The 12758-nt window shown below is 44.0% G+C and overlaps 1 protein-coding gene across 10 annotated transcripts in view; it reads left to right on the top strand.

The window, feature by feature from the left end:
- Foxp1 (forkhead box P1) overlaps nucleotides 1-12758 on the top strand; it is a 504713-nt gene that overhangs the window by 334783 nt on the left and 157172 nt on the right. The gene's annotated exons all lie outside the window — the stretch shown is intronic.

The following is a 12758-nucleotide window of genomic DNA, read 5'->3' as shown; positions in this document are numbered from 1 at the left end:
GTCTATCTTTTAAACTTCCTTCTGATACTTTTGCCAGGCTTTGTAATAAGAATGAGTTTATTTCTGTGGATGGATAGTTTCTCAGGATTACTTGTTCAGTGGTTTGGAAGGTATAGATGCCTGCTTCAGTGCCGTCATACTATCTATGGTCTGTTGTGGCTCATTTTAATAGGAATCTCAAGCCGGGCGATGGTGGCGCATGCCTTTAATCCCAGCACTTGGGAGGCAGAGGCAGGCAGATTTCTGAGCTCAAGGCCAGCCTGGTCTACAGAGTGAGTTCCAGGGCAGCACGGGCTACACAGAGAAACCCTGTCTTGAAAAAACAGGGAAAAAAAAAAAAAAAAAAAAAAAAAAGGAATCCCATAGTGATAATGAATAGCTGTTACAGTTGTGGCAAAGGCAAACATATTTATTTATTTATCTATCAGGTATTTGAGTTCTCTGGTACTGGGGATTGAACCCAGGGCCTCATGTACATTCTTCCTCTAGCTGTCACCATCCATGCTGTTCTGTGGGTTAGATCTCAACTCTGAGTATCTGTGGCTAGTGAAGAATGGAGTTTAATGCCAGCCAAGCTTTGGCTCCTTCCTAAAGGCTGTCACATGCTGTGAGACAAAAAGTCTACTAGGGCCTCTGTGTCCATCAAAAATTCCTTTTAGGGCTGGAAATAGTTGAGCACTTGCCTAGCATACGTAAGGCTCAGAGTAGAATCCCTGGCACTGCCAAATAGTGAGAGAGAGAGAAAGAGAGAGAGAGAGACAGAGAGAGACAGAGAGAGAGAGAGAAATTATGCTATACATACTAGTCTCTGCAATCATATAATATTTTCCACAGTCTTAAAGATTGTTACATTCTTGCAAGTACTCCAGAGTCCAAGGGAAAGTCCCAAGCCTAGATTCAATATAGATTTAAAACAAGCCAGCTAATATTTTTCTTTATTTCATTTTATTCCCTCCATTTTCAAGTGGTGTTGGCCTGGTTGCCTGCGCACATTTTTTTGGGCATAGGTACACCTGGCCCCTTCTGTAGAAAAGGAGGCAGGGTTCCCAAAGATCTACCCTCACTCAGACTTATAACAGGGATGTACATGATCTTAACCTGGTGACTGGCCCAGGCAGAGGCAGCCCTGTAAATCACAGCTGAAATCTGTGTGTTTGCCTATAATGTTTGGAAATGTGAACTGAAAATATGCACACAGAGGGATTCCCTCCTCAGTGCCTATATAAGGGAAGAGTGCAAGACACAGCATGGCTTCCACTTGGCTGGCCCTGCCTTGAGCTGGTGAATGGTGGGGAGCTTAGCTTCTGGGAGGGCAACAGTAGGAACCAGTAACCCGTTTGCCTCCCCCCTTGTCATCTTGGGTACTCCACAAAGGTCGTTGGGTTGGATAATCATACTTTGTAGTTCCAGGGAGCCCTTTGTCTGTAGAAATCAAAGTGCCTGACTAATGTGAACTTGTTGATACTTGGAACACCCTTGGGACATCAGTAGGCTGAAGGTGATCCCACTTTTGAGGTGGGAAAAATGTCCTGTTGTTAAAATAGTTTACAGTTCCCGGGTGTGACTGTGTGAGTGCCCAGACTGGACCTGCCCATGGGTGACTGGGAGAGTAGGAGAAACAGTTTTTTTTTTTTTCCCCCTTCAGACAGGCTACTTCTGACTACAGATCACCTCATGAGAAAAGTGTTCTGGCCTGAAAAAAAACTGGCCCACAAAGTATAGCTAGTTTGTGATGGGATGGCAACAGGCAATAAGACCAGGTCCTGCTAAATTCTCATCTATTTATGGTCAGAGTTGGAGTATAATTTTTATTTTTAATATTCAGTATAGCTGAATTGCAAAGTATTGCAAAGTTAGTTGCAATTTGCTTTGTTGTTTGTTTGTTTCTTTGTGGATGAAAGGTCTGAACCCCTTTCATTCACCCTGGATATTCTGAGTGACTGAAGCCCTGGGCTGCAGTGACCTCCTTTCTGTGGCTCCCAAGCACAGAGTAAAATAATTACTTGAATGCTCTTGCTGCACTGAGTCCCAGATGAACAGAATTTGCAGTATACAGTCCATCATGTGGGTTGTTTGATTCTCAATGTTTGTTGGAACCTGGGTACCCATACTAGATCTGAAAATCTCCACATTTAAGATGTAACTTTCACAGAACTGTGTCTGGATTTCAGTTTGGCTCAGAAAGCTGTCTTTGCAGCAGGCCATCCAATGTTGACAGTGTGTCCTGGACAGGTGGTGGTGACCTGCTTGAGTCTTACCTTTTTTTTTTTTTTTTTTTTCCTAGCTCAGTCACTTTTTTTCCTATGTTAATTATGACACAGGTTCTGTAATTTATTCCCATCCTTGCTGATAAAGAAGCTAAGGCACAGGAAGGTTGAGTCACTTGCCCAAGCTCACACAGCTAGCAGGTGGTATAAAGCAGGGCTCCAGGTGTGGGCACAAGGAGTGGTTGTCACTTAGCCAGCCTGCAAGCTGCTTCTGTGGAGACATGCTAATGTTTTAAAAGAATAGGGTTGCCTGATTTTAGACTTACGATGATTCTCTCAGGGTCAGTAATTCCCCCAAATTCCCAACGAATCATTATTTCTTCATGCTTGGATACTCAAGTTCAACCGTATGCTAAACTGTGGTTACTGGGAGTTCCAGAGATCACTGTCACTCCCTCAACATAACTGTGAGCACAACTACATAGCAGACAAGCCCAGTTTAGTTTTTAATGTTCCTTCAGTTTTTATTTTAAGCAGTGTCCTACCGTGTGGCCCAAAATCTGGCCCTAAGCCTAACCCTAAACCTCCTGTCTTGGACTTTGGGGTACTCAGGATGTTAGGTCTGTGCTACCATAACAGATTATTTGTTTGTTTGGTTTGGTTTTGGTTTTCAGTTTTTACTCTTATTTTTAAATCATGTATATAAGTAGGGGAGGAGGAGTGGGTTATATATTCAGTCAGGCCTCAGGCATCAGGTTCTGTGGAGCTGGAGTTACAGACAGTTCTAAGCCATCGATGTGGGTACTGGGAATCAAACTTGAGCCTTCTGCAATTACAGTATGAATTGTTAACTCCTGAGCCACCTTGCCAGCCTTGACTGATTTGTTTTCATTTTTCTTCCAAAGAAAGTTTTCTTTTTAAACTCTTTGAGCAAAGCTCTGTGCCACAGCCTCCTACCCCCACCCCAAAATATAGTTTTCTTTTGCTGCCTTCTATATCTGCTCTAAGGGTAGAATCTTTTCAAAATATATTCACCTCGTAGTTGCTTTTGAGCTGGAGGGAGAGAGGGAAGGAGGAAGGAAGGGAGGGTTGGAGGGAGGAGGGAGGGAGGGAGAGAGAGAAGGAAGGAGAGAAGGGACGGAGGAAGGAAGGAAGAAAGGAAAAGTTGCTTTTGAGAATACATACTTTAGTATACTTTCTTTTACATATTTTAAAAAGTTGTGTGTGTATGTATGTATATCATACACTTGGTGTATATGTGTGTATGTGTGTGTATCTATGTTGTACTTGTATGTATGTGTGTATGAGTATTTATGTTGTGTGTGTGTGTGTCTGTGTGTATGTGTGTGTGCGCGCGCGTGTGTGTGTATGTTGTACTCTTGGTGTGGCTGTGCCCATGGGTATGTAGAGGCCAGAGATTAATATTAAGTATTGTATTTGATCACTCCATTTTTGGAGACAGGGTCTCTGATTAAACCTAGAGTTTACCCATCCTCTGTAACAACTGAACCAAAGACCTAGGGCATCTTCCTGTCTCTCTTTCTCAACCCCTGCTCCAACCACTCAGGTTACAGATACTTTTCACTTGCACACCCTTTGTGTAAGTTCTGGAGATCCAAGCTTGAGTCCTCTTGTTTGCATGGAACATACTTTATTGACCAAACCATCTCCTCAGCCACGTCAGTATACTCTAAATGTGCCTTGACTTTTCTTAAAGATTCTGCCATGCCTCTCAAGTAGTTCCATTCCCATGTGAGTGGAAGAAAGCCACATCCATGTATTACAGGGGTGTAAAGCACTCCCTGTGGAGCTATTCTTATGGGACTATGAAGGGATTCTCTCTAGCCATGTGATCTTGACCACAAGATGTAAAGCAGTTTAGAACCAACCTAGATGCAGACTTGGCACTCAGGAAGCAGATGGATAACTGATGCCTTTAATTCTCCATCAGGTTTCCCTGACAGTGCAGTCACTTTCTCTGCTGGCACTCACTCCTAGGCCATCAAATTGGTTTTCCAAAGGCATCTTTGCCTTTTATTTGGCACATAGATTATTGTGTGTGTGCACAGTGCTAACAGTGTCTATTCATTATGTGATCAACGTCCACCAGATCCTGGGCTGAGGCCTTTACATATCATATCAGATGACCTTTCCAGTTTCGTCACTTTCTGTCCTGTTATCTGTTAACTGCATATGGTGATAGCTCTTGGCACACTGAGAATTAAATGTGGTGGTGAGTCTTCACTGCTTCGTGCTTGTCTGGTGAAAACGCTCAGCCCTTGCACGGCTGTGGTGGGAATGATATTTGTTGCATGTGGAATAAGATCTGCAGAGTCTCAGCTGGCCTTGGAGTGGCCATGTAGCTCTGGGTGACCTCGAACAAGAGCTCCCGTGTAAACCACTCCATTGCTGAGGTTCCAGTCCCATATCACCAGGCCTGGTCTAGGTGGTGCTGAGAATCAAACTTTGGGCTTTAAGCCAGCTAGGCATGAACTGTACCAACTGAGCTACCTCCCCTTTATCTTTATCTTCAGTGACCAAGGCTCAAAGCAATTTGAAGAATGTAGATATTTAATAATCCCTACCTCCACCACTATATATGTTCATCTGTGTATGTCTGTATGTGTATATTTTTACATATAATTATAATGTTGTATGAGAATATACAATGAATTCAAAACGAGGGCTCTGCCAGACACGGTGGCACATAGTTTTCATCCCAGCACTAGAGAGGCAGAGGCAAGCAGGTCTCTGATTTTTGAACCCCCCAACCCCTTCTATATAATGAATTCCAGGCTAGCCAAAATAAAATAAACACTAATTAACTGAGTGAGAAGAAGATGGCTTGGCTGGGCTAAAGGCTTACTATATAAAAGGCTTGCTAGCCATACAAGACATATAAGCAACAGGACCCAAGCTCATGTCCTGAAACCCACGTAAAGTCCAGTGCAGTAGCCAGCATTTGTAATTCCAGACCTGTTATGCCAAGATGGGAGGCAAAGCTAAGAGAGTCTCAGCAAGTTCAAGGGCCAAGTAACCAGGCAATACTCAGTAGAAAAACAACAGAGTTCCTGTCTCAAGGTACAAGACATAGCTGACACCTGAGGGTGTGCACTCACCTCCACATGTATTCTGAGCTACACATGTACCCAGACTCATTCACATAAATGGGGGAGAGAGGGAGAAACAGACAGAAAGCCAGAGACAGACTGACAGACAGATACAAACATACACGCACGCACGCACACATGCACGCACACACGCAGAGAAGCTGGGGGAATGGATGGGGGCAGGCACCAGAATTCTTTATTCCTTGTAAGCCAGATCACATGTGTCCAGAGAGGTAATGAAAGCATAATGTTAGACACGTTTCTAGGTGCAGGAACTGTTACTGGGCTTCAGGGAAATTGTGAATTAAAAAAAAAAAATCTGGTCTTAGGCTGGGAAGACAACAGCTGGTAGGTAAAGTGCTTCAGAGAACCTAAGTTAATCTCCAGATCTCACATTTAAGAATAAATTTAAGCCGGGCAGTGATGGCGCACGCCTTTAATCCCAACACTTGGGAGGCAGAGGCAGGCGGATTTCTGAGTCCGAGGCCAGCCTGGTCTACAGAGTGAGTTCCAGGACAGCCAGGACTACACAGAGAAACCCTGTCTCGAAAAACCAAAAAAAAAAAAAAATTTAAATGTTTCAAAAGCCAGGTGTGGAGGTGTGTACTTGTGAACTCAGTGTGCTCATGGTGGAAGCTGGAGGAAGCTAGCCCAGCCTATTTGGTAAATTCCAGACCAGTTAGAGAATCTGTCTCAAAGAAAAAGGTAAAAAGTACATGCACATATGTGTACACAGGCAGGCACACATAAACACACCATCTGTGATTGCTTTAGCCCTACCTTAGGAAAGGGCTTTGTTGTTTTATTTTTGTTTTTCTTTTAATTCTGAAACGTAGCTGGGTGTGGTGGTGCATGCCTTCAATCCTGGCACACAGGAGGCAGAGGCAGATGGATCTCTATGAGTGTACAGAATGAGCTCAAGGACAGCTAGGCCTACGAAGAGAGAGAGAGAGAGAGAGACCCTGTCTCACACAAATAAGAAAGTAAATAAATAAAAAGATTGAAGTATTTTGAGAACGGTGTGCACGAGCATTGTGTTTAAATCGTTCCTATTACTTTTCTCTTCCTGTGCCCCTTCACTCCCTTTTGAATTGGAGATCTCTTCTGTATTACACACACACACACACACACACACACACACAGAGAGAGAGACCATTCAGTGTTGCTCTTATATATACATATGGTTAAGGATGCCCACTTGGAATTGAATAACCTATCAGGGGCCCCTCATACAAAACTATTCTCCCTGTCTCAGCTGCCACCGATTGCCTTCATCTTAAGGTAGAACTTGCAGAATTCCTCCTATCCACATTGGCCTATCAGGCGGTGCTGTCACTAGGCAGGTTTTGTGTAGGCAACCATATTGTTGAGATTTCCTGGGTGTAGCATCTCTGCCATCATGTCAAGATAGTCTCTTATAGTGTATCTTGGTTCCTGATTTTTGGAATCTTCCCACCCTGTTCTTAGATGTTCCCCTGAGCCTTCCTTTCCACATGGGACTTGCACTGTAGATGTGCCAATTGGAGCTAGGCATTCCACCGTTACTTCTTTACATTTGACTATTGTGGATCTCTGTACTATTCCCCATGTCCTGTAAGAAGCTTCGTTAATGAAGGATGAGAGAGATGGTTTCCTGGCTTTTGCAGTTACTTTTCAAAAGAAAATCTTTTTAACTTAGTTAAACCAAAATTCAGACAGCTTGTCCCACCATTGGCTTGAAGAAGGCCTGGAGATTAAGAGATGAGGTGACTGAATCCGTGTCCTTAGAGTGAATAGGTGGCACAAGATGGCCAGAGAGGCAAGAACAGAGGGAGAGAGTGGCGGGTGTGCCCAGGCTTATGAGTCTCTGTGTCATGAAGTAGGAGAATCCAGGCTGCTGCTTGAGATCAGAGCAGTGTTGGTCTCCTGGGTGTAAGGATGTCATCAAACTCTGCCATTTGGAACTGGCTTGCAAGCAAGGGAAGGTAGAATGGAGATGGTGGCCTGGGACAGAAAGCAGGAAGGATGGGTAGGCCTGGCAATGTGACCATCACTCTTGAGCATCCTGGGAATGAAAAGATTGGTTTTAAAAAAAAAAATGACAGGGCTGGAGAGATGGCTCAGCAATTAAGAGCACTGGCTGCTCTTCCAGAGATCCTGAGTTCAATCCCCAGCAACCACATGGTGGCTCACAACCATCTATAATGAGATTGATCCAATGCACTCTTCTGTCATGTCTGAAGACAGCTTCAGTGTACTCATATAAATAAAAATAAATAAATCTTTAAAAAAAATTAGCAGATCCTTTTCTGTGGAGAGAAGAAGGGCAAGAAGTTCAAAGTTACCAGAAGGCAGCCATCCCTGTCCTGAACACAGAAGGTCTGAAAACCGAGGCCATTCCTGTGTTTCTGGTTTCCTAAGACCTCACTCACATCCATGTGCCAGGACTCCTGGTCACCACCGGCTTCGTGCTAATCAGTGAGCTTGGTGCAAAGTGAATATCTAGTTCTCTGGAAACAACGTTTGTTTGTTTTTGTTTTTGTGCCCTGCCACTCAGCACATTTGTGACCTTGAGCAAGTCACATTCTTTGTTTTTCCACTTTGAATCAAGAATTATAAAACTTTCCCCACCTCCCTGAGAGTGGCAGAGAACAGTAGATAAAACAGCAGAGAGAAAGGAACACCAGAGTGGCCAGGCTGTGGGCCCGGTCAGGGGCTGTTTTATTTCAGCTATGCTCCTGGTGCCGGGCCTCCGGGCCCTATTTCCAGGGCCTGTCTTGTTCGAGTTTGTGGTGCCGGGAGTAGAACTCACAGCCTTTTTGAGGCAAATGCACAATCACTCAGCTGCACCCTCAGCCCCTTAAAGTGTTACCCATACAGAGTCACTGCTGCTTTCTTTATTTGTTGGGGGTTTGGGGGAGGGGGGAAGTTCCAGATGGTTTTCTGTGTAGCCCAGGTTATCCTGGAACTCTCTCAGTAGACCTGGCTGGCCTTGAATTCAGGGATTCATCAGTCTCTCTCTCCAGAGTGCTGGGACTAAAGGCATGCACAACCACCTACCCCCAACCCATCACTCCTCACACACACCTCTGCTGCTTTTGGTACTGCCTTACCTTACGAAGCACAGGAGACAGGAGACAGGAGAGCACTGGAGAGTTCTCCTCTCCCTCTAATGCTTCATCCTTGGTCTTGTGGGAGCAGCTCTTCTTCTCATTCTTGGTTGTTCTCTTCATTTAGTTTCCCTTTTTTTTCCTTTCCTTTTTTTTTTTTTAAGTATTCTTTTTGTTTTATGTGCGTTGCTGTTTTGCCTCCAAGTATGTCTGTGTGAGAGTGTCAGACTCCTGGAACTGGAGTTATAGACAGTTGTGAGCTGCCATATTGGTACTGCAAATTGAACCTGAGTCCTCTGGAAGAGCAGCCAGTGCTCTTAACTGCTAAGCCATCTCTCCGGCCCCCTGTTTGTTTTCTATATACAACAGAGGGCTAATATCCAAAATATAAAAAGAACTCAAGAAACTAGATATCAAGAAAACAAATAATACACTTTAAAATGGGGTACAGATCTAAACAGATTTCTCAATTTTTCGCCTTTGCCTCCTCCTCAATTCAGATTTTAGGCAAGATAAAGAAGGCCTATGGGAAGCAAAGCCTTCATAGGTGTTAGCTGCCTCTTTATATCCTGAGTGTGTGTGAAGAAAAGGAATTGTTTGTGTGCACTCTCTCTTTCCCCTCTCTTCTCTCCTCTCTTTTTCTTTCCTTTCTCTCTGTCTCTTTCTCATCTCTGTTCTCCTTTCTCTTTTCTCTTTTTTCTCTCTCCTTTCTCTTTTTTCTGTCTCCCCTCACTCCTTTTTCCCTCAATTCTCTCACCTCTCTCTTTTCCTCCTTTCTCTTCTTCCCCCACCCCCTCTTTTTCCTCACCTTCTCTCTATATACAGGAACTCTGTGTTTCTGGTCAAATTATGGAAAGTCCACTATGCGTTCAAGTACATTTTAGTCAGACTCTTCCTCAAGTGTCCACATTAACAGGTCTGATTCTGAGGCCCCAGAAGATGTGAATCTTTATTAGTCATAATGAGTGGCTGAGACACAACCTCATAAAAAGCACTGGTAGAAAACAGGGGGTTAATATCATGAATTATAGATCCCTTGATTGATTTATCCTCACATCTGACCCCTGTATTTTCTGTCTTGAGCAGGGAGGAGGGACTGTACCATTTATTCAGTCTGGGCTTTAACAAGGGGAAAGGAGGGACTGATGCAACATCCCAGCTCATGTCTGTTTACTTATTTCATATATATCTTTACTGCATGTGTATAAGTGGTGTATACATGGGGGCTCGAGCGTTTCCATGTGTAAGGTCAGGTGATGCCAGGTGTCGTCTTTCTTCTGTGGCTCTTCATGCTCTATCCCTTACTAATTTTATGTTTTGGCATTTTGTTTGCATATGTCTGTGTACCACATACATGAATGAGTTACAGTTGTGAGTCAACATGTGGGTACTGAGAATTGAACCTGAGTCTGCTGTAAGTGCTGTCAGTCAGTACTCTCAGCCACTAAACCATCGCCTCAGGCCCTATGCTATTTCTTGAGACAGGGTCTCTAACTGAATCCGGAGCTTGCTGGTTTGGCTGGGCTAGCTTGGCTGGTGAATTCCAGGGATCCTTCCTGTTGTCAGTGTCTGGATTTCAGACTTGAGCCCCTGTTCCTGGCTTTTGTGTTAATACTTGGGATGTGGCCTTAGGTCTTCATGCTTGCCTACGGAATACGGAACCATCATCGCTCTAATCCCCAAGCTCGCATTTTAGATAGTTCCTAATAAACTTGACTCTTGTATTTTACCCCAGTGATCTTCACCTTGCCTGAAGTCAGTAGCCCCCAGGCTGTGATCTTGTCCAACTCCCATGAGTTCAGCATGCTGGGGCTTGGGCAATATTTAAGTGGAATCTCTCCAAAGACAACTCAGGTGCAGGAGCCATGGCGCGGGTGACTCAGAGTCTGGCACTGGCTCCAGTAAAGAGCAGCCAGCCAGTACTCCATCCAACAAGGTGGTTATAGGTTCCTGTGTTCACAGGAGTAGGAGGAGGATAGGCTGGCATTTTTCTTCTTTCTTGCTGTCTCTCTTAAGAGACTTCAAACAGGCTTCCTGAATGTTTATAGCCATTAAACTTATTTCACTCAATTTTGCAAGAAGATCATAGATTTTATTTATTTTTTTTTAAGTCTCATGAAAATCCTTATTCTTTGGCGGGAAGTATCTTCTGTGTGCCTTCCAAATAAAAAAGCATTAGTCATAATCGGTGGTGAATACAGGGTATGCTGACCCCTGTGGCTCCCTGGGTCTTCATTGGGGTGTGGTTTGTAACAAAACCTTCCTCCCATCTGGCCTTCTGCTCTCTCTCTAGGTGTCTGCAGGTGGGGTATCAGTGGCATTTGAGTTCCCAGCATTAATGACAGTGAATTGGGGCTTGCTGCAACAACAGCATAGGATATATCTTGCTTTTTTAGTTCTTTCTTCAAAATAAAATAAAGTAAGGCACAAATATCACTTGCTTTCTTCTATCCTAATCCAATCCAGTCTAAGGAGTAACAGACAAAGGACAAAGCCCCTGCCTGTTCTGCTCCTGTGTGAGGAGTGTAATAATAATAATAATAATAATAATAATAATAATAATAATAATGGGAGGTGTGTACTCAGTAATTGTCACTGCAGCACCAACTACTATGTGTGTAGCTTAAGTAATATGAAATGAAGTCAGTACAGATCTGTGTGGCCAGAATGGAAGGGTGTAGTGTTCTGGGTGGGGTGGCATGAGCAAGGGATTTGGGTACCTGGGATGCTTCCTCATCTCTCCACCCCTGGACCTGGGAACTATCTTCTATACGTAGGATACTTTTTAAACTTTCTGTGTTGAGACAGAATCTTATTGTGTTACCCTGGCTGCCCTGGAACTCAGAGAGATCTACTTGCTTCTGCCTCCCCAAGACTGGGACTAAAGGCCTACTCTACCCTTCCCAGTCCTTTCCTGATTGTAACCCAAGAAGTGTTAGGATGCTACTGAGATGGATCTGTGTCCTCATTTCTCACCATGTCTGTCTTCCTAGTCTCTCTCATTCTTCTTTGCAAAGACCCTGGGCCATTTTAGGAAACCCACACAGGATGCCCTGCCTAATGATTTACTGTGGAATCATGTGCTGAAACCTTAGGATACCAGCCCAGCTTTCAGGACTCCGAGAAGAGGATGCTGAGAGAATCTTTGGCCTCTAAATAGCTAGGTCCATGTGGAGTGGGCCAGTTAATCTGAGGCTGTACTCTGCCCCAGCTCCTTCAGATATGTGAGTCTACTGGATTGACTACAAGTGGCTGTTTAGAGCTCATGTCTCTGCTTGTGTATTGTAGAGTCTACTCCGAGTCAGATTTGAGGGGGTCCCAAAAGACTCTATGGTACATGGCTGTTACCCATCCAGACTTATGGAGAGCATATTTTGTTTGTGTGTGTGTTTTCCTGTGGAAGGATACAGGGGTAATGGAGAGATGGATTTCCCCACAAGCTGTCTGCAGAGCAATGTCCAGCTCTGACACCTGGTGAGCACTAGTCTTGAAGGTGGCACTTGTTGATTACACCTAAAACCAGGAGTAGATTGGAACAGGTGGGAAAAGGCTTGCTAGGGAGGACTGATGGTGGTGAATAGAGGGTTAAAAATTGAGGTGTTATATAAGCAAGATGCCTTTCTTCCACAGTTCCCATTTCTTTTAAAATTGTGCATGATGGCTTGTCTACATGTGTGTGTGTGTGTACACCACATGTGTGCCTGGTGCCCACAATGGTCAGAAAAAGACATCGAATCCCCTGGAACTGGAGTTACAGATGATTGTAAACCGCTGTGTGGGGGCTGGGATTCAAACTCTGTTCCATTGGAAAAGCAGCCAGTGTTCTTAATCACTGAGCCATCCCACCCCGGGGTGTGCAGTGACTGTTACTAGCCTATGAAATTATCTGAGAAACAGGTTTTGTCTTGAGGGTTACAGAGAGTCCAGAGAGAAATTAGAGGAAAGGTGAACCACTCTGACCTACTTTCAAAGCTACATGAGGAAAAGTCTTAGCTTGGATTACAAACCTACACAAGTTAACAAGGTCTAATTCCACTCTGAGAGACTGTAAATTACCTGATGGAAAACCCACAGACTCAGTAGTTTACCTCAAATTTTTGACAGTTTCGGCTTTTGAAGCATGTGGATGTATTTCTCCTCATGTCCCCTTTCTTTTTGAGAAACAGAAGTGATTTTGAGTTCAAGATCAGCCAATTCACAGTGCCCTCCGGAATTCCAAATTTAAATTATCTTGGAGAAAGGACAGACGTTTAGAAAACTTTCCTCAAGCACAAAACAAAACAGGAAAAGAAAAAAAACCCAGCAACAACTTAAAATAAGGATAAACAGAGAACAGACCAGAGGAGGGGTTG

This window comes from Arvicanthis niloticus, chromosome 9 (assembly GCF_011762505.2).
Source record: "Arvicanthis niloticus isolate mArvNil1 chromosome 9, mArvNil1.pat.X, whole genome shotgun sequence".
In the NCBI taxonomy this organism is placed as follows: domain Eukaryota; kingdom Metazoa; phylum Chordata; class Mammalia; order Rodentia; family Muridae; genus Arvicanthis; species Arvicanthis niloticus.
Note: the sequence above shows the minus strand (reverse complement) of the source record. Positions and strands in the feature narration are given on the sequence as shown.